The sequence below is a fragment of the Trachypithecus francoisi genome, unplaced genomic scaffold (assembly GCF_009764315.1).
Source record: "Trachypithecus francoisi isolate TF-2019V2 unplaced genomic scaffold, Tfra_2.0 Lachesis_group10, whole genome shotgun sequence".
In the NCBI taxonomy this organism is placed as follows: Eukaryota; Metazoa; Chordata; class Mammalia; order Primates; family Cercopithecidae; genus Trachypithecus; species Trachypithecus francoisi.
In genome coordinates, this window is record NW_022681455.1 from 62,336,309 (window position 1) to 62,359,757 (window position 23,449).

The 23,449-nt window shown below is 35.6% G+C and overlaps 1 protein-coding gene and 1 pseudogene across 4 annotated transcripts in view; one reads left to right on the forward strand and one right to left on the reverse strand.

The window, feature by feature from the left end:
• The window catches only part of EYS (eyes shut homolog), a 2,089,174-nt gene that overhangs the window by 1,698,061 nt on the left and 367,664 nt on the right, over window positions 1–23,449 (reverse strand). The gene's annotated exons all lie outside the window — the stretch shown is intronic.
• On the forward strand, window positions 18,347–20,190 carry LOC117087415 (annotated as a pseudogene). Its single transcript, XR_004438802.1, has one exon. The product of XR_004438802.1 is annotated as a heterogeneous nuclear ribonucleoprotein A1-like (transcript).

Genomic DNA, 23,449 nt, shown 5'->3' on the forward strand with positions numbered 1-23,449 from the left:
TCTCCATATTTTTGATTAACAAATCTCCCTTGAATTTGGCAGAGAAAACCACAGCTGAGACATGCAGTACAAGGAATCTAACAGTTCCATTAATGAAATTACTACACTAAGTAAGCATTGTTCTGTTTCAAGTCATGGTGGTCTACCTGGATTTGCAATCACAACTTCCTAATTGCACAAAAACCCTAAAGAATGAGTCAACACTAAAGGTGAGGTAAAAAAAAAAAAAAAAAAAAGCCAGGCGCGGTGCCTCATGCCTGTAATCCTAGCACTTTGGGAGGCCGAGGCAGGTGGATTACCTGAGGTCAGGAGTTCAAGACCAGCCTGGCCAACATGCTGAAACCCTGTCTCTACCAAAAATACCAAAAATTAGCCAGGTGCAGTGGCACGTGCCTGTAATCCCACCTGCTCTGAAGTCTGAGGCAGGATAGTCGCTTGAACCTGGGAGGCAGAGATTGCGTTGAGCTGAGATCACACCACTTCACTCCAGCCTGGGCTACAGAATAAGACTTTGTCTCAAATAATAATAATAATAATAATAATAATAATTTAAAAAATAATTATCATTTAGTTATATTAAATGATTACAAAAATAATACAATTGTATAATATATTTCCAAGCTGTGAGATGATCAAAAGCTTTAACCCATGACTTTTATGCTGAGACATACATCAAATGTTGAACTCTACAAATGGTATTAACCAATCTTCACTGTCAGTGGAGATTGCCTTTATTGGATTTGGGTCCTCACTGTGATAGAAAATATGAAGGCCTAACGAATTTTGAATATATGACTGTACAAAATAAATTTAGCAGAATAGTACATTATTCATATTGATAAGATCCTGTAGAGTCATTTCTTCACTTAAAACTTAACAAAACAATAGACAGCTTTATCTCTCATCCCCCTCTTACCCTTCCCTCTGAGTCCTCAAAGACTGCATATTGAGTACAGTGTACACTGCTTGGGTGACTGGTCTACCAAAATCTAAGAAATCACCACTAAAGAACTTATTAATGCTACCTGTACCCCAAAGAGTATTGAAATAAAAATTAAGAAATAATTTAAGAATATCCTCTTCTGGACATTGGCCTAGGAAGACAACTCATGACTGAGATCTCAAAGTACAAGCAACTAAAACAAAAATAGACAAATAGGACTTGATTAACCTAAAATGCTTCTGCACAGTAAAATAAATAATCAATAAAATGAACAGACAACCTTCAGATTGGGAGAAAATATTTGCAAATTATGCATCCAACAGCAGACTAAAATCCAGAATTTACAAGGAATTCAAGCAACTCAACAACTTCAAAATACAGCCAAATAACCCAATTAAAAAGTGGACAAACGACATGAATAGGCATTTTTCAAAAGAAGACATACAAATAGCCAGCCGACATATGAAAAAATGTTCAACATCACCAATTATCAGAGACATGCAAATTAAAACCACAATGGGACATCATCTTATACCAGTCAGAATGGCCATTATTAAAAAGTCAAAAAAAAATAGATATTGGTGAAGATTCAGAGAAATGGAATGCTTATGCACTGTTGATGGTAATGTAAATTAGTACAACTGCTATGGAAAATAGTATGGAAATTTTTCAGAGAACTAAAAACAGAACTGTGATTTGATCCAGCAATCGCACTGCTGGATATCTACCCAAAGGAAAATAAATCATTATATAAAAAAGATACCAGCACAACTATGTTTATTGATTCATTACTCATGATAACAAAAATGTGGAATCAACTTAAGTGTCCACCAATTGATGACTGGATAAAGAAAATTATTCATACACACATACACATACATATACATACACACAATGGAATACTATTTAGCAATAACAAGGAATAAAATCATGTCTTCTATGGCAAAAAAATTAACAAACAGCAACACAAAAACTAAATTTGAATTAAGTCCTGTCTAAGTCGTTATGTTTTGTCTGCAGTTGCTTTTGTTCTTGTTTGTTTGTTTTTTAAACTAAGAATACCAGAGGAAGCTGGATCAAAGATACGAATCCCTGTTTCTGCCAGTCAGGAGTTAAGGAACCATTAAAAAATGAGACATTAAATATTCTGTAATAACCTTGAGAGAGAAGGGCCGTTAAGGAGCAATGACAGATGCCGGGAAAAACGACAAAAATAATTATGAATCCCTGCTCCCAGGGGTGCTGTGGTATTCTTCCTACTACTTTAACCTGAAGACCAAATTTGACTTCTGGTTTTGCTTAATGAAAAAACAAAGTCACTGAGTATATATTTCAAGGGGTGTCTGAACAATGTAACTGTCCTTATACCCTTCTATACTGAATAAGGACACTATGAAGATATTATAACTTTAGATAAAGTTTGGATTTAGAGGGAGTTATTTGTGATTGCAGCTCTTAATACCTTTTAAAAATTATTGCAACACCAGGACATTATCCTCTAACACAACAACCTGAATGTTAAGAGCAGTTAATTTAAAAGAGCAATTTATTTAAGCCATATGTAGAGGTGAGGAGTATTTTCATATAGGTCTATCTCTGATTCCGATCTCTCATTTATACCTTGTGTGTTCATGTGAGGATGCAGATACACACACACACACACATACATATTTCACAGCACCAACATGAAAATAGATGTAGAATATAACTTTTAAAGCAAGTTAATATAAGTAAAGTATGATGGTGAGATGGAAGAGTGGAGGCACTTTTTGTGTAAAACATTTAACTTAACGGTCTTTTGGAGGAATTAGATGCATCACTGCTGTATTACAACTGAGCCATTGATCTTGAAGCTTTATCAGTATTAACTTTGTTCACTTTCATCATGTTGCTGAGAGGCTCATCATTTCTGCAGAGGTTCGAGAGAAAGGCCTTTTTAGCAGTGTACAAGTTCTTTTTGTATATTTACAAAAGCTTTATTCACTTTCTTAACTTCTTAATCATGCATAATGTTTATCTTCTTAAGGTTAGCGGTAACTGGTGTTGCTTTGTTTTTAGTCTTAAAGTGTTTTTTGGCTTCCTATGTGAAATACATTCCTGGCCTTTGCCCTCTTAATCTGTTCTTGTCCATTGTCTATAATACGCATGTGCAGCTTCTTAAGCTTCAAGTGATGCCATCTGTTTAGTGAATAAACTAAATGTTTGTCTTTAAACTGCTCTGACCTTTCTAGAAGCCAAGGGAAAAGGGGAAACATTAAAATACACCACAGCTGTTTTTATTGATTAATTTTATACTGGTAGATCCATTTTGGTTTACTGGATGAACCAGATTTCCAGTTGATATTCCTAAGGGACAACTGTTGTATGGTGGAGAATATTAAACAAATGACAATACTTTGGTAATACTGTTATGAAAAAATGTTTATTATATTGACCAGGAGTCTACAAAGTATTTTCTTAAGTTCTACGTTACACAAGTAAGATGATTTTTAAGTAAATCAACTTCTTTTTTTGAGTATGAATTTCAAAAATGCTGCTAATAAAAGAAATTATTTCAAATCCACAGTGAAATGCTCATTGCCTGCTAAAACACTATTTTTTTTTTTTAGTTTTTGTAAACTTAAATAAAAAGACAATTAAGTGAGGCAAAAGTTATTTGTGTGACCAGATAGGTGTCTTCATTGAATTCAGTTATTTTAATGTGACCTCTCTTTCAGAATAAAGTTAATTTTCAGTAGAATGATGGCCTTCTCTGTTGTTAAGATATCTTAAGTTTCACAGTGACCTCAGGTAACGGTAATATTAACTTTTCTCCATCAATCTTATTTAGAACCAAAGAGATTAAAAAGAATTTAGTTTACATGGAAGTATTCACTTAGTTTGATTTTTTAATTTATTTCAATTAATATTTGGAATTGATGCTTTAAAATAATCCTTATTTTAAATACTATCTTCAATTTAATTCATGGATTAGGTGAAAATTATTTAACAGAAAATTTTCTGTGGTCTGGGAATATATCTCAAAATTTATACATTTCAAACTTTACCTCTGAAAAGTAGGATTATCTTCATTTAAATAATTTCACTTATAATGGTATGGTAAATTTAAGGTGATCAACTTAACTGTTTGCCGGGGACTTTCCTTTTTTAAAAGCGAAAAGTCTTGTGTCTACTAAATTACTCAGTCCTAGGGAAATTGGGATGGTTACATTTCCTAAGTGTAGATTATACACTCAAAGCTTTATTTCTGAAATTAAGGAGGATGAGGAGCAGAGCTGTATTTGACATGCCACGAGAGAGAGAAATGATCCTCTGTTGCTGTAGGTTTCTAAACTGTGTGTGTGTGTGGGTGTATGTGTGTGTGTGTGTGTGTGTGTTGGGAGAGGGGGGATTTAGTTACCATAGCATAACCCAACCTAACACGCTTATCAGAAGTTTCCTCCACCTATAGGTGAGACTAAACTCATTATCAAATGAGTTTAGTCCGTATACTGCAAAATGTAGTATATTTATTTCTATAAGAAAATATTTCTATAAGAAAATAAAAATTATATTAATTACAGTAAACAATAGGTGTTTATAAGTTGCTAATAAAAATATACATGAAAAATAGCAATGTGTTAATCTATCTTGTACTTGACAGCCCACTCGATGTATAAAAACTAAAAAGATGAATCAATTCAGCATTTCCTCTATTTCTTCTGCTACTGAGTAGGGTGACAAGCATTGGGAATACACAAACATGCCTTTGGAAGCAAACATCTATCTTACTGTTGACAGTGAACTAATTAACTGGTACATATTAGACAACTAAACTTGAACTGACTTTGAACCTCAATAAGCTTGTGATAGGAGTAATTTTGGTAAGCAAACAGTGAAATTAAGACAAAGATAAAATAGTTTCACAATGACAGTAAAAAGAAACAAGAGAATCAAGAAAATTGTTTATAAAAAGTAATCTATTTCTTATATCTCAGGTCACATCAGAAATAAGCAAATTTTGCAGTATCAAAGTTTTGTGCTTTTTATTTGATTGACACAAAATACATATTCATAATAATTTTATAACCTTAACCAACTGATTTATCATTTTATATGCCAAATATATTCAATGTTGCTTTCCTTAAAGCTTTTCTCTTTTACAAAGGAAAACTGATTTTGATTGCTAGTATGAAGAGGATTTTAAAACAGCTCTAGATGCTGATTTCTTATTTCAGCAGCAACCTTTCTTAGGAAAGATAATGATTTCCATTAGAAATCCTACTTTTCATTATGTATTAAGCATTGTAAACTTCTCTTTCTTAAAGAAACTGTATCATGAAATTATGGCATATACCTATTATTACAGCATCTAGATTCCCTGGTGATTCTATTTATATTTATTTAAAGCATTTGTTAGTTTTTAGAAACTATACAGAAAAATGAAAATAAATTCCTGTATATACTCAGATATTAGTAGTGGGAAAATCTCACCTCTCTCTCTTTCTTTTTTTTCTTAGTATTTGTATGTGTGGCCATTTTACCATGTATGTGAACTCACTGTTGTTCAAATGGGTTCGAAAGCATTATCTCATTCTATTCATTTTGTCATTTTTTTAATAGCCTGGAAAGAATATTTGTATATTCATTTCTATACTTCAGAAAAGGAAATAAAAAGTATAGATTTCTTTTCAGCTCACACACCTCAATTCTCACAGGTCTAAGACATAAAACCTTTATACTCAGGTTTCAAATATCATGAATTATTACTTTATTTTTAAATTTATTGGAGAATAAATTTATTCTCCAATAAAAATATTTTCAATGGAAGTTTTAATTGACACATAGAAACTATTATCATTAAAAATTTGAAGTATATAACCTTACAATTCTGAGGTTTTATTGTTTTAATGACACCACCTTCTTGCTTTGACATCACTTATTCACTTATCCTTCTGAAGTTTAAGCACTAATAAATTATTAACAACTTATTTCTAAAATATTGTATTCTACCCAGTTGAAAGAAATGTAATGATCTTTCAAAAAGCAATGATAAATTTACATAAATTAATGTTCAATTTCCACTCATAGTCAAACATTTCTACGGAAAATTAAAGTAAAATCAATAGCAAATATATTATTTAAATTAATAACATTAGCATTATTTTTCCTCTAACTCTTCTGGGTAGCACCTAAATTTAGGAATTGTACCAAAAAATGTAAAATAATACAAAATAAAATACAAAGCTGGCCTATTTTGGCTTTCTGGGGATCAAGGGAAATCTGATTTTAACAGAGAATTCTCAAGCAGTTTGGGAAATTATATGAGATCATTTTCTGGTCTCCTGTTATTATTTTAATATTTTTCCATAAATCACAGTAGTTGCTGACAATTCCATGACCATACCATATCCTAGAGAAATGTGAAAATCCAACAAATATTTTCTGAAATACAACTCTTCTCTAGCTGTTATGCTAAAAAAGAAACACAACATGTAATGATAGCATCCTTGATCTCACTGAGCTCACAGTCTAATGTGTGTTTACAGTCATTCCAAGAAATCCCATTTAGCGTGTAGTCAGTGCTGTGTAAAAGACAGTATTGCAAACAATGGGAATCGAAAGGAAGAAGCAGTCGACATAATCACAAATGTTATGAGGTAGTTTCATTCTGGATGAAGGCATGTATTGGGCTATACATGAAATAGGAAAGGCATTCTTTTCCATATTTCCATCTATATTTCTACATATAGAATTGTGACTGGAGTTCAAGGAATGGTAGGTGACCATAAATTATTGAATATGTGTCCTTTTACCAAAGATACTATAATTAATTTCTAATTTCCTTTAGAAATATTAATATATGGATATGTGAATGATCAATGTAATTTAATGACTTGTGAGGTGACTGACAGGAATTTCTTTCTTTCTTTTTTCTTTCCTTTGTTCGTTCATTCTATTTTTTTTTTTCTTTTCTTTTTTTTATTTTTTTAGACAAGGTCTGTCTCTCTTTCCATCGCCCAGGCTGGAATGCAGTAGTGCTATATCTGCCCACTGCAGCAACCTCTGTCTCCTGGGCTCAAGACTCTTATTTTCTAATTATAAGAAAATGACTCAAGAAATTGAGCAAATATTGGAATATTTCATGACTGTGAAGAAATGTACACTATTATAAAACATATATTAGTAACTAATTTATTATTCACAATCTGTAGTATCCCATCAAAATGCACAATAGCTAATGGCCAGAGAACCTGCTCTTCCCCTATTTTCATTTATTTCCTTTTAAAGATTTCTTTGATTTTCAAAAGTATTACTACAAGAACAAAAATGTGGCTAATTCATCACCAAGTATTTAATTTTCTTGTTTTAAGACATGGTAATCACTATTATTCAAGATCACTTCTTTATTCAAAATGTATTTATTGTGAATATGTTCTGGGGAGTTATTAATCACATATGGCACAAAGAAAGTAAAAGAATAAAATTATCCCAGTTCTCTTAGATATAACTTTAAAATGAACACAAACAAACGAAAATCTCACAATTTCTAAAGGCAACACATTCTAGGACATCATTAATCCAAGATGCTGAAAGTTGAGTATGTCATTTAAACACATCTAGATATATTTTACTATTTGGTACTAAAGTAAAATTGACATATATGTATTTATGTGCATGTGTATATATGTGTATGTGTGTTTGCATAAATGTATATACACAGGCATATACATTACATATATACATATATGCATGTATACACATTATACATTATTATATATACACACACATATGTATGTATACACTTACATGTATGCCTATATATGTAATGTGTGTGTATGTGTTTATATGTAATGTTTTTTCTACAAGTGCTTAAAGTATTTTCTTCTTAGGAGACAGTTTCTTCCCCCTCTTAAATATATAAATTTTATTTAAAAATTTCTATATTAGTATTTTATATCACTGTAGACAAAGTGTAATATTCTCTAGTGCTATATTGTTCTCTGGTTCTGATGTATTTATTTTTTCTCAAGGGCTTTCATTTTTAAACTTTATAAATACAGTGTCTATTAAACTCTTATCATTACTTTAAATTCAAAAAAAGAAAAGCTATGGGAAATCTTTAGAGAGTGAAGTCACCCTTTTCAACAGGAAAGCAAGCAGTCTCAAAGAACCATGAAAAGGATCTGATTGTGTTTAGTCCTAAATCAACTTTCAGCTGCTGGGCTAAAAATGCCTTTGCCATGACATTAAACCTTTGTAGTTGTCTCTCACATATTATATAGACTTGCATGCCAAATGTCATTCAACTTCAGGAATGAATGTGATCAACATGGGCTGCAAAAGAAGATAAATGATGACCTTAATGATTTAAAATAATATTAAAACTCTTTTTTTTCTCTCTTTTGCAGTTACATCTTCCTTTTGCTCTTATAGGCTACATAACATCTATTTGTTTCATTCTTCTATCAAACAAATGACTGTAGAAAACCAAAATCCCTATTTTCCCTTCCCAGCTAATTGCTAATGCAAACTTCTTATAATAGTGGCATAATATTAAATAAACAATTAATTAAGCAATTAAACTTTAGGTTCAAGATAACCTACATTGACTCTACCCATTTTTTGTTACAGTTATATTTAATAATTTCAGAAGATAGAAAAACATCTCAACTCCTTTAAATGTACCTCGTTTTGTTTCCACAACATTGTAAATATTCTGATTGATGTTTTTCATGGCATAGACAGATATATTTGATAACGTTGCCATCTCAGGACGAGTACATCTTTAACAGACTAAAAGTGACTTTAATGTTCTTTTTAATTTTCATAATTAGTTAAAAAATTAGATTGATAATTGATAATTTAACTCTTTTAAAACAAGTCAAGTTTATTTAGTAGCATTTATTTAGATTACTTCAATCTATCAGTAGTTTGCATTTTGTTATTCAACTAAAAACTTCAATTAAATATATGTGTCACATATTTTTTCCAATTGTAGATGTGTATGTGAACTAAATTTTCCCTCAAAATACCTTATTATAATTTTTTCAATATCATTTTTGTATAATCAAACTTCACTGATTTCAGTTTATAAATTCAGAAAATGACTTTAAATATATTATTGCATTGATTTTCTCTATTTTAATGTAATTCTCTTTTTTATTGTGCTATCATAATATCTTAATTATTGGGGCTTTATAATTAATTTTTTCACCTGGCATTCCAAGTACTTCTTTGGTAGTTTTTCTTTTTTTTTTTTTTTTTTTTTTTTTTGAGACGGAGTCTTGCTCTGCCGCCCAGGCTGGAGTGCAGTGGCCGGCTCTCAGCTCACTGCAAGCTCCGCCTCCCGGGTTCACGCCATTCTCCTGTCTCAGCCTCCCGAGTAGCTGGGACTACAGGCGCCCGCCTCGTCGCCGGCTAGTTTTTTGTATTTTTTAGTAGAGACGGGGTTTCGCCGTATTAGCCAGGATGGTCTCGATCTCCTGACCTCGTGATCCGCCCGTCTCGGCCTCCCAAAGTGCTGGGATTACAGGCTTGAGCCACCGCGCCCGGCCGGTAGTTTTTCAAAGTTTCCTTATATATTTTTAAATTTGTTTTTCCAAATAAACTCTTGGATATTTTTTCTTAAATATCTCTCATATGTAAATTATTAAATAATGTCTGATACATTACATCGTTTGATTTTGTCTGTGCGAAGTTTTGAAACTGTAGGGTAATATGATTTTTCTCAGGCTTTGACTAAAAATATAATCAACTAAATGTCTTTTTTTTTTCAATTCATGTAGAACATTGATTAGATCATTTCCTTCCATAAGGAGTAGTAAACAATCAACCTCAGAATTATATTAGTCATTACATAGGAAACATTTACAGATACACTAGAGTAATAATACAGAAATACATAATGAATAAAACTTCAAAATATGATAATCCTGCATGAGTTGAAAATTTTTTTTTCAGATAGTCCACTCATTACAAATATGTGCTTCAGATATATTTTAATCCATGGCCCTCATAAAAGAGATCAAGTTGGACTATACTAAAAATATTAAGACTTATTATGATATCCTTCTCTTTGGGTTTGATTCTAGGTAATTTTATAATTATTTCAGATATTGCTTACATCTACCTTTTATATCAGGCATTTTAACAAGATAGTTCACAGACAATGTTCTCTTCTGGGTTAATTTGGGTACTTTTAAAGTTCAGCTCCTTTACCCCAGATGACACCATGGAGCTCTCAACATCTTTACTTAAAGAGATAGGATACATGTATTAAAACAAGTACTTGGCCAATTAGAATATTATGGAGTTAGAGGAGGGGCAGCTAAATTTTTTAAAAAATGAAATATGTTTCTTCTGATTTCTATATTCACTATTCAAATGCAAAAATTAACTTTTTCTTTTGATGAAAATCTGAGTGATAGCGTGTATCAAGCATTTTTGGTATAATCGCATAATTAAACTCTCCACTTCATTTTAAGGAGTTCTGGTCATCTGCATACTGTCAAAGGATTTTTTGTGAGTTGAGATAGATTGCTTAAAAAAGTCTTCCTAACTCTGAAGAGCAGCTGGAAAAATAAACAGTCAGAACTTCAGGCAACTATCAATCTAGGGAAACTTGGTAGCCAACAAAGAATGAATAAATTCCTTCCTCTGTTCTCATAACAGAAGTAAGAATACTCAAGGACTGACCTATATTTGCTAATAGTAAGCTTATCCAAAACAACCAACAAAAATCTCACTCATATTTTTTCCAAGATCTAGGAAGATTCCTGTTTTGGCCCTCCATCTGCCTGCACTTCTCATGCCTGAAATAATTTTCTGCCTGATCCCAGATTTAGATAGGAAATAATTATGAAGAACTGAGCAAAAGATAGACAATATTAACCTGTGGGTCTCTGCCTCTGTGCCCTGTATCTCCCCCTGTGGGAGTGTGTATGTGTGGTCAGTCCCTCCTCAGTAATAGGTGGACATTATTTTCAAATCTAAACTTTCAGCAATTGATGTTAGGTTTCTCTTTTATCTTTTATTTTGTTTGCAATTAAAGTTAAGATATATATATATATCTCAGTGAATGACTATTACAAAGCATAAGGTAAGATGATGGTCTGTCTTATTCAACATTGTGTGCCTGGAGTTGAGAGGTTCCATAATGTAATGTTTTCAATATTCTTTCAATGAGATGTACTAGTTACATAGCACTAAAAGATTATAAAAGAATTAGAGAGATGTTTTCCCTAAAGACAAGTGACTAAAGATTTTGCCAAAACTTACTGAGGCTAATTAAATTACTTAGTCCATGGGCCTCTTGTAATACCTGTGATTATATCTGCAATCAGAATGTTGGCTGTCTAGTAAATTATGTATGATTCTCACTTTGTAACATGGATTGCCTTATTTTTTAAATCAGTGTTTCTGTTGACTTTTGAGTACAAGGTGAAAACATGGCTTTTCAATTGTTAAAGATAACATAAGAATCATGTAGACACCAATTTCTAAACATTAGATGTTCATATTGGGAAGAACACCAGTTAGTGCCTTTTGTATAAACCAAACCTAGTTTAATGCCTGTTACTCCAACCAAACAACTGTTAAGATCCTTTTTCATTCTCAAATGTATCTTAATGAGGATAATAAATTAGTGAAATATGTACACATATAGGATATGCCATTAGCACGGGCTATTCCTGAGTTAGAAATGGGACAGCAAAATGTTACAAGCCAATATCTCATTTGTGAAAGTCTGCTGTTTCCCTAAGCAGTTGACAAATGGATCTCCTAAATGTGCCAACCATGTCAAGGTAAATGCAGAATTTTAACTAATGAAAGTTAAATCCATTTGTTCTGAGATACTTAACTAACCAATCATCTTGCTGTTTTTGGTTTTTCTCAATCTACACTCAATCCACTTGTATCAGTTTTTTCCGATGGATCTAAAACTCAGCTAAGACTAAAAATGACTGCTAAGAATAAATCTAGATTGACTTGTTTTGTGTATTTTATACACGTTTTTTAGAGAGGATCTGTCACCATATTTAGATTCAAAATTATGTGTTCAGTTAGAGAGCTTCTTTAATGATTTTCAGCTAACAAGTTTGCTTTGGTGTTACAAATAAATTTTCTTGAAGCCTTTGTGAATTTGCTTTCTATTGCTACAGTAATGAAACACTGCAAATGTAGTGGCATAAAACAACATTTATTCTCTAACATTTCTGGAAGTCAGAAATCTGGAATCAGTCTTACTGATGTAAAGTCAAGACGTCAGCAAACTGGCTTCTTATGCAGGTTCTGAGTAGGAAATCTGTTTCTTTATGTTTTTTTCAGCTTCTATTGGTAGCCTATCTTATTTGGCTTGCACCTTCTTTCCTTCCTTTAACTTTAAAAGATAACACTCCAAATCTCTGCTTTGCTATCGTATCAAGTTCTCTGTCTCTGACTCTGTATGCAACTTTTTAATATGGACCTTCGTGATTATATCAGGCCCCATCTGATAATCAGGATAATCTCTTTATCTCAAGATACTTATCTCTAACGTATCTGCAAAGTCCCTTTTGCCGTGTTAGATAACATCCATAGGTTATGGGAATTAGGACAAAGAGGAAAATTTGGGTACCATTATTCAGCCCAGCATACTCTGGATGCTCAGAAACCGTTGAAGAAAGTTTATGTTCTGGTTTCTTTCCCAAATAGTTGTGAAACTTCTTCTAAAGAACTGAGTCTTAGCATACGTACAGATAGTATGGCTCTAAATCCTGTTAATAAACATATTGGTAGAATAGCTGCTTCATAAGGATCCAAAACAAAATATGAAATAGGTTCACATAAATAACCCTATTTTATTTTGCTTTTCTTTCACAAATGATTTATTCTTAACCATAGCAGGCAAATTTTTAAATAATAAAACTTGTTTTATTATTTTTCCAATTATTTTTCCTGTTCCAGCACTGGTAAAGACATAGTGACATCCTCAGTTTCTCTAAGACATTTAAAATGTTTATATGCTTCCTTTAAATATGAATGTTTTAACTATTCACAAGCATTGCAGTAATTTGAATGAATCAATCTCGATCTGTCACTGCTTATATTTTAGCTATTTTAATTTACTTTATCACCTATAAAAGTTCTGCTGAAAACAAGCAAGATAAAAGATAAAGTTGTAACTCCTTTGGTGCTTACTCTTGTAAGTGGATACTAGCATAAAAATCAAGTTTAAAAGTGTGAGAGAAGTAGTTTATGAATTCATTATTAGAGGTCTCCCTTAAATATCTCCTACTCTATAGCCAATATCAATCATTGTAGCCAATCAACAGAAAACTTGTGAAATTATAAAGTACTTCTCATTGGAAATCTGTTAATTTACATATCATGTATGTAGAGGTAACTTTGGCATAGCACTAATTCCTGAGCATTTCTGTACTAGTCCATTCTCATGCTGCTAATAAAGACATACCTGAGATTGGGTAATTTGTAAAGGATAGAGGTTTAATTACCTCACACTTCAGCATGGGTGGGAAAGCCTCAGGAAACTTACAGTCATGGCAAAAGGGGAAGCAGATACGTCCTTTTTCACATGGCAGCAGGAAAGAGAAGTGCTGAGCAAAAGGGAAAAAAAGCCCCTAAAAAAAGATCAGATCTTGTGAGAACTCACTCACTATCACAAGAACAGCAACATGAGGGTAACCACCCCCATGATCCAATTGCCACCTACTGGGTCCCTCCCATAACACATGGGGATTATGGGAACTATAATTCAAGATGATATTTGGGTAGGGACACAGAATAACCATGTTAATTTCTATTTTTATCCTAGATCTATTAAGATACTGGTAAATTTCCTGTACATCAAATCCTTCACACATAATGGAAGTTATGTGGTAACTTTGATTTCTATTAATCTTTCTCAGTTGAACACATCTGAAGCATTATTATTGTTTGCTGCCTAGGAAAGGACAAACCAAAAAGGCCCAGAGAATACTATTTAAGGTTAACCAAAAACAAAGTTTCTACCACTTTGAATGACTAACAATTTTATGGCAATAACACCATTTGAGAATGACTTAAACACGAATCCTGTGACAGATGCTTCTTATGTTATTTGAAATAGTTCTTCCAAGTAAAAACACATTGTTGTTTGATTATTTAAAATATGATAGTAATTCAAATTATTAAAATATATCATAGAACTAGAAAAACAGTAACACGTGCACATGAAAAATATTTAGAAGTGAACAGCTAGTTTGAGGATGCTGCTATCTTTCAAGTAGTACTTTAAGCATAAGCCAACTTCCCTCCCAAGAGTCTGTACAAGAGCAGGGTAAACTACTCAATTTATGAAGTTGTTTCAGAGAGCCATTGAGTGCAGCACACCAACATGGCACAAGTATACATATGTAACAAACCTGCACGTTATGCACATGTACCCTAGAACTTGAAGTATAATAAAAATAAAAAAATAAAAATAAATAAAAATTAAAAAAAAAAAGAAAAATACGTCTATGAAAGAAAGAGAAGAGAGGAGATGTAAGGCATAGACCAGGACATGAATGAAATGGATCATGATCATGTGGCATTGTTGAAGCTATATCAGAACAATTCAGTGGCTATTTGATTTTGTTATTTTATGCTTAATACATCTGGGATCCTACCTTTCCCCCTGCCCCTTTTCTTAAAAATGAAGTAGAGCAAGCTCTCTGTTATTATCACACAAGTTCATTCTACTTAACAAAACTCATTCAAACTTTTCACCTACATGTCTAATAATATACATAGAGGAAAAAAATCAAGCAAATTTAATGTAAGTTAGCATTTTAAAGGGAAGAACTGAAAAGAAAGTTTGTGACCAAGCAATATATATATATATATATATATATATATATATACCATTCTGAACCAAAAGTGCTTAGTCTGTTCCAACAAAGCAAGAAAAATAACAAGAAAACAATTTGTCTTAACCAAATATGTGCACCTAACTCTCCGACGCAATGCCCACATGAACCAGAAAAAGATTTCCTAATCTGGAATCTATCTCATGTTATTATGGTCTGCTAGTCTGAAACAGAAGTTTTTCTTCTGTAAGTCTGGGTTCTCTAACTTTCATAAAGTTGTATGCATTTGATCTTTCCTTTTGTCTTACTATTTTCCACTTTCTACAACCTAAACTTCCTCTAAGGAAGAATTTTTCAACCACAACAATACTGGCATTTTGGATTCAATATTGCTTTACTGTAGGAAGCTCTCCTGTGCATTGTAGGATCCTTAGCAGCAAACTTGGCCTCTGTAGCCAAACGCTAGTAACAGCCCTGATCTCTACTTGTGACAACCAAAAATATCTCTAGACATTGCCACATATTACCTACAGGGCAAAAATCACACTTGGTTCCTCCAGGGATCTTCCTGTTTTTGACTCTAACTATTCCTTTTCAAAGATGTCTGTGACTCTCGGCACATATTACGGCACTGGCAACTCAGTCCCTAAGCCTGAATAAACTGTCTCTGAAGACTGATAAAGAATGAATATATTAGTGTGTTTATTTGGTTTGGGGTACGATCAGAAACTATCTTTGGCAGATTAAAATGTAATTGGTGAGGTGATGGTCTCAGTATTTGTTTAATTCAGGCTTTAGTAGATCAGCATAGCATGAATTTCAGATTTTGCAATTTTGTGTACCTTTGTATACTAATATTTTGAGTGTCATAACATACTTAGCTTACCCAATGCCTCTTCTTTCTCTTCCTTCCTTCCCTCCCTCCTTCCCTCCTTCTTTCTTTCCTTCCTTCCTTCATCTTTCCTTTCTTTCTCTCTCTCTCTTTCTCTCTTTTCCTTCCTTCCTTCCTTCCTTCCTCCCTCCCTCCCTCTCTCCCTCCCTCCCTCTCTTTCTTTCTTTCTCTCTTTCTCTCTTTCTTTCTTTTTCTCTCCGTTTCTCTTTTCCTTTTTTTCTTTTTTTCTTTTTTTTTTTTTTTTCTTTTTGAGACAGGATCTCACTCTGTTTCCCCAGGATGAAGTGCAGTGACACAACCATAGCTCACTGCAGCCTTAACTCCCGGGCTCAAAGTGATTATCACACTCCAGCTTCCCAAGTAGCTGGGACTATGAATATGTGCCACCAAACCATACAGATTGAAAAAAAAAAATAGAAATTGCATCTCACAATGTATTCCAGGTTGGTCTTGAACTCCTGACCTCAAGCCATCCTTCCATCTCAGACTCCTTGGTAGTTTGGATTACAGGCCTGGCTGTAATGCTTCTTTCTTTGACTGACTTTTATATAGTTTTTTTTTTTTTTTTTTTTTTTACATAAAACCATAATGTATTTTTTTTTTTAATGTATCACTTAATTGTTCACACCTTTCAACAAATGCATCGTTTCCCATATTCTATGTATTGCTATAAAATGGAATCTGGCTTTCCAGTCTTGGTCAAATTAGCTCTGACTATCTCATTACTAAGAAAGAGTTCTCCTGGTCAGTTTATGTAGTCTGCGCACTTCCTATAAGGGAGGCCCTCCAAATACAGTTCTACCAACTATGTGTGGCATAATTCGCCTTTAGGGCAATATTTCTTCCTTCCCTGGAAGACAGTTAGTATCATACAAAGAAACAAATATATCTTTCTTCGTAGAGATTACATTTCAGCCTAATCTAGTCAATAAAAAGAATGTATGAAGAATTATGTTGTAAACTGGGAAGCCAGATGGCAATTAGTTGTTAAGAAAAAAAAAAAAAACAAAGAAAGTGGAGACGGCGCCTATCGGCTGGATGAGAGTATGGGAGTGTGGTTGGCCCTCCTTCTCCATGAGTTCTGCATCCATGGATTCAACCAACTGTGGCTGAAAACATTTTTTAAGACAATTGATGGTGGCCTCTGTATGAAACACATATAGACTCCTTTTTCTTGTCATTATTTCTTTAAAAATAGAGTACAACAACATAGCATTTACTTTGTGTTAGGTATTACAAGTAATCTATAGATAATGTAAAGTATATGGGAGGATGTAGACAGGTTATATGCAAACACTGTATCCTTTTATATAAGAGACTGGAGCATCCATGAAGTATCCAAGTAGGTGGGGGTCCCTAGTACCAACACTCCACAGATACCTAGGGAGGACTGTATTTAACATTTTAGATTGGGTTTCTACAGAAGGACAAATTGAGAATGTAACATTTGAGAAAATACCTATGCAGAATGAAGAAACTGATGAATAATAAATGTGGGTGAAAATTTAGGTATAAATGCTCACAACAAAGGCCTCAAGCAGGAATATGTCTGAGTTCTTATGGGAACTTCCAGGATGATATCGTTGTTATTGTAGAGCAAACAAGGAGAAGTATGATAATATTGAGCCTCTGGTTAAAAGTTTACCTGGTTTCCTCTCTGCGAAGTTTAATTATGTGAGCCTTCAAATTCCTCTCTCTCTCTCTCTCTCTCTCTCTCTCTCTGTGTGTGTGTGTGGTGTGTGTGTGTGTGTGTGTGTGTGTGTAATGGGGGACGGGAGGCAAGGAGAGAGGGACAAACAGACATAATGAGAGAGTGAGAGAGTGAGAGACAGAGAGAGAGAGAGAGAGAGAGAGATTTTCTTTAGATTTTTCAATTGTTGCAACTGAAATTTAAAACTTTTAATCCTACCCGAATGCAAATTGTACTCATATGGAATTCTAATTCGAGCTTTACTTCTTTCAGCGTTGAGTTTACATAAGTCACTCTTGTTGAAGATAATTGTAAAAAAAAAAAAAAAATGATTTAACTGGAGGATAGAAATAGAAGACAGAAATAAAGCAGATGGTGAAGTTAAAGTAGATTAGTTTTAAATTTTATGGTTTTTGTCAGTTCTCTAATGAAGCCTTATAAGACATTTAAAAAAATAAGATGAAACATAAACTGAATCCTTATATATGCACTCCTGAGCCAATTGCAAAAGAAGAGAACCAAAGGAGATTTGTATAAAGCTCCAGTGCTATTTTATTTGATGGTATAACAAACAACAATCAATAATTTAAAGTCATAACATTAGGAAGCTAAACAATATTTGAATAGACACAAACCAGAAATTGCATTTCTAACTATATATATTATCTGTTAAAATGAAAATAAATGTGTCAGTAAATTACTGAAACTATAAGGAAAAGAATGCCTGAATCATTGCTGTAAGGCATAATCAATAGTATTTAATTGCATAGTACCTGTATTTTACAATTACAATGTGCATAATATCAAACATTTTAAAATGTATTGGATGTCATTTATTTATATAAACATGAAAATAACTACAGTTTTTTGTTTTTTTTTTCTGCCATGAGCTCTTAATCTGTTCAATAGTTCATACTTATATGATGGTGATTAGAAACCTAACACTCTGCCTCTCTGCCCGTGGACGCCGCCGAAGAAGCATCATTAAAGTCTCTCTTCTCCCTGCCGTCATGTCAAAGTCAGAGTCTCCTAAAAGAGCCGGAACAGCTGAGGAAGCTCTTCATTGGAGGGTTGAGCTTTGAAACAACCGATGAGAGCCTGAGGAGCCATTTTGAGCAATGGGGAACGCTCACGGACTGTGTGGTCATGAGAGATCCAAACACCAAGCGTTCCAGGGGCTTTGGGTTTGTCACATATGCCACTGTGGAGGAGGTGGATGCAGCTATGAATGCAAGGCCACACAAGGTGGACGGAAGAGTTGTGGAACCAAAGAGAGCTGTCTCAAGAGAAGATTCTCAAAGACCAGGTGCCCACTTAACTGTGAAAAAGATATTTGTTGGTGGCATTAAAGAAGACACTGAAGAACATCACCTAAGAGATTATTTTGAGCAGTATGGGAAAATGGAAGTGATTGAAATCATGACTGACCGAGGCCGTGGCAAGAAAAGGGGCTTTGCCTTTGTAACCTTTGACGACCATGACTCCGCGGATAAGACTGTCATTCAGAAATACCATACTGTGAATGGCCACAGCTGTGAAGTTAGGAAAGCCCTGTCAAAGCAAGAGATGCCTAGTGCTTCATCCAGCCAAAGAGGTCGAAGTGGTTCCGGAAACTTTGGTGTTGGTCGTGGAGGTGGTTTCGGTGGGAAACTTTGGTTTCGGTCGTGGAGGAAACTTCAGTGGTCATGGTGGCTTTGGTGGCAGCCGTGGTGGTGGTGGATATGGTGGCAGTGGGGATGGCTATAATGGATTTGGTAACGATGGTGGTTATGGAGGAGGCGGCCCTGGTTACTCTGGAGGAAGCAGAGGCTATGGAAGTGGTGGACAGGGTTATGGAAACCGGGGCAGTGGCTATGGCGGGAGTGGCAGCTATGACAGCTATAACAACGGAGGCCGAGGCGGCTTTGACGGTGGTAGTGGAAGCAATTTTGGAGGTGGTGGAAGCTACAATGATTTTGGCAATTACAACAATCAGTCTTCAAATTTTGGACCCATGAAGGGAGGAAATTTTGGAGGCAGAAGCTCTGGCCCCTATGGCGATGGAGGCCAATACTTTGCAAAACCACGAAACCAAGGTGGCTATGGTGGTTCCAGCAGCAGCAGTAGCTATGGCAGTGGCAGAAGATTTTAATTAGGAAACAAAGCTTAGCAGGAGAGGAGAGCCAGAGAAGTGACAGGGAAGCTACAGGTTACAACAGATTTGTGAACTCAGCCAAGCACAGTGGTGGCAGGGCCTAGCTGCTACAAAGAAGACATGTTTTAGACAAATATTCATGTGTATGGGCAAAAAACTCGAGGACTGTATTTGTGACTAATTGTATAACAGGTTATTTTGGTTTCTGTTCTGTGGAAAGTGTAAAGCATTCCAACAAAGGGTTTTAATGTAGATTTTTTTTTTTTTTGCACCCATGCTGTTGATTTTTAAATGTAATAGTCTGATCGTGACGCTGAATAAATGTCTTTTTTTTTAATGTGCTGTGTAAAGTTAGTCTACTCTGAAGCCATCTTGGTAAATTTCCCCAACAGTGTGAAGTTAGAATTCCTTCAGGGTGATGCCAGGTTCTATTTGGAATTTATATACAACCTGCTTGGGTGGAGAAGCCATTGTCTTCGGAAACCTTGGTGTAGTTGAACTGATAGTTACTGTTGTGACCTGAAGTTCATCATTAAAAGGGATTACCCAAGCAAAATCATGGAATTACTGGTTATAAAAGTGATTGTTGGCACATCCTATGCAATATATCTAAATTGAATAATGGCACCAGATAAAATTACAGATGGGAATGAAGCTTGTGTATCATCCATTATCATGTGTAATCAATAAACAATTTAATTCTCTTGAAAAAAAAAAAAAGAAACCTAACACTCTCAATTGTAAAGCAACAATTGTTTTATCACTGAGGCCATTTATATTATTAATATTGAGAATGCATTTGACATTGTGAATGTGCTTGATTAGATATTCCTCATCACAGTTTCAATGAGAAAGTTTGCCATCCTTATGCCACTTCAATTATAAAGAAAATGAATTGAAAATAGAGAAATTTAACTCATAATGAAGAGCATGGCTTAGAATTAATAAGGTTCTGACCTACAGGGTTTTTTCCTCTCCTCATATTTTCCAGCCTATTTTATTAATATCAATTTCCTAATCTTAATGTTACTATGAGGAATGCTTTATTCTTCATAGAACTTTCATTAAATGCATACTAAAAAAGAAACGTATTTCTGTTCTCATTTTAATTTTAGTCTAATCCCATTAACCAGAGTAAACCACCGTCAAATTTGTTGGTTTATTTTCTTCTAGTTTATTTAATACACATCCGAATAAATGCAAATTTCATCCTGGCCCCACTGGCCATCAAAACTCTGATTAAACTTGGTCTTATGTTAAATCCTCAGACTAACGGAACCACTCTGTGAATTCCAAATCCATTTTCCTCCATGTTTCTCTTTGGATCCTTGCTTCGGTGTCCCTGTCTGTTTCAATTTGTCCCTGGGCCAGGTAGGTCACAGGTTTTGGATATTTTAATGTTTCCATCAAACCAAATCAAATATGCTAATAAATTTTCATGTTAAATGCTAGATGAGAATGGGGATGGATGACATCAAATCCCACATCACCTTTTGCCGTCTAAATGGCTCCCCTCTCTTATGCTTTCTGCTACTTGGGAAAGCCTCCACTCCTGATATATATTTTCTAGTGTCTGTAACACTCTGGAAAGTAAAATCAATTTCTGAGGGAGCAGTCCTAGAATGACTTCTGCCCTTTTCAGCACCTCAGAAAATACATAAAAACTATATTTTTTAAAAAGCAGATAAATACATGCAAATATCTAAAACAAAATAATAGAATGATACAGCGGCTTTTCACGAAACATTTTAACTTGAGCATTTTCAATGTGATTAATAAGCTTGAAAAACAAGACCAAACGGATTCATCTTCCCTTATATGGATACACTATAATTTTTACTATTTTTGTTGTTTAATTTGATTTTCCTTTACAATAAATATTATAATGACTATTTTGTATGCATGTTTTATATAATCTTTTAAATTTACTTTAGATACTTCTGAATTATTACAGGTTGAAAAATTTCAGGCACATACTGCTATACCACCATTCAGTGAGCTTATTACAAGTCATATTTTTCCTGGATACATGTGAACATGCTGTCTCAATTTTCCTTTGTGATACAGAAATATAAACTGTGTATACTTTAATGTTCTGTGATACGGATATATAAAATAATAGCTTCATATTGCCTTAAACAATATTTCATTAACTTTTTGACGGTTTGGATTACCAACTGTGGTAAGATGGCTGAATAGGAAAAGCTCAGGTCTGCAGCTCCCAGCAAGACTAATGCAGAAGGCGGGTGATTTCTGATTTCTGTATTTCCAACTGAGGTACCCTGTTCATCTCATTGGGACTGGTTAGGCAGTGGGTGCAGCCCATGGAAGGCGAGCAGAAACAGGGTGGGGCATTGCCTTGCATGGAAAGTATAAGGGGTCAGGGACATCCCTACCCTAGCCAAGAGAAGCCATGACGGACTGTGCCATTGTGTCTGGAATTGGTGGGTTCTTGGTTTCACTGACTTCAAGAACGAAGCTGCGGACCTTCGCGGTGAGTGTTACAGTTCTTAAAGATGGTGTATCTGGAGTTTGTTCCTTCTGATGTTCAGATGTGTCTGGAGTTTCTTCCTTCCGGTGGGTTTGTGGTCTTCCTGGATTCAGGAGTAAAGCTGCAGACCTTTGTGGTGAGTGTTACAGCTCATAAAGGTGGTGGGGACCCAAACAGTGAGCAGCAGCAAGATTTATTGGAAACAGCGACAGAATAAAGATTTCACAGTGTGGAACGGAACCTGGAGTGGGTTGCAACTGCTGGTTTGGGCAGCCTGCTTTTATTTCCTTATCTGACCCCATCCCCATCCTGCTGATTGGCCCATTTTACAGAAAGCTGCTGGGTCCGTTTTGACAGGGTGCTCATTGGTGCATTTACAATCCTTTAGCTAGACACAGAGTGCCAGACAGGAAAGTTCTCCAAGTCCCCACTTGATTAGTTAGACACAGAATGCTGATTGATGCCACAAGGAAGGGGAGGAAGGAAGGAAGGGGAGGAAGGGAGGGAGGGAGGGAAGGAAGGGGAAGGGGAAGGAGAAGGGGAAGGGGAAGGAGAAGGGGAAGGGGAAGGAGAAGGGGAAGGGGAAGGAGAAGGGGAAGGGGAAGGAGAAGGGGAAGGAGAAGGGGAAGGGGAAGGAGAAGGGAAGCTCACTGCCATCACAGCAGTCTGAAGTCGAACTCGGAACATCAAACTTGGTGGGGGGTGGGGCATCTGCCGTTACTGAGGCTTGAGTAGGAGGCTTTCACCTGACCATTCTAAAGACTGGGCACAAACCTTGAGCTATACACACAGTGCTGATTGGTGCATTTACGATCCTTTAGCTAGACACAGAGTGCTAGAGCGAAAAGTTCTCAAAGTCCCTGCTGGACTCAGGAACCCAGCTGGCTTTGCCTAGTGGATGCCACGGGCAGAGCTGCCTGTCAGTCCCGTGCCATGTGCCTGCATTCCTCAGCCCTTGGGTGGTAGATGGGACCTGGCGCCGCAGAGCAGGGGGCCGTCGCTCGTAGGGAGGGTCCGGCCTCCCGGAAGCCCACAGGGGAAGTGGGTTTCGGGCATGGTGGGCTGCAGGTCCTGAGCCCTGCCCTATGGGGAGGTGGCTGACCTGTGAGAATTCAAGCCAGGCAGGCCGGCAGTGCTTGGGGATCTGATGCACCCTCCACAGCTGCTTGCCTGGGTGTTAAGCCCCTCAGTGCCCCCGGACGGCCGCACCGGCTGGCCACTCCCAGTGCGGGGCCCACGGAGTGGGTGCCCACCCAGAGCTCACGCTGGCCTGTGAGCACCGCGCGCAGCCCTGGCTCCCGCCTGCGCCTCTCCCTTCACACCTCCTTGCAAGCAGAGGGAGCCGACTCCAGCCTCGGCCAGACCAGAGAGGGACTCCCACAGTGCAGTGGTGGGCTGAAGGGCTCCTCAAGCGCTGCCAGAGTGGACACCAAGGCAGAGGTGGCAGTGAGAGCAAGGGCCGCTAGCAAGTTGTCACCTCTCACCATG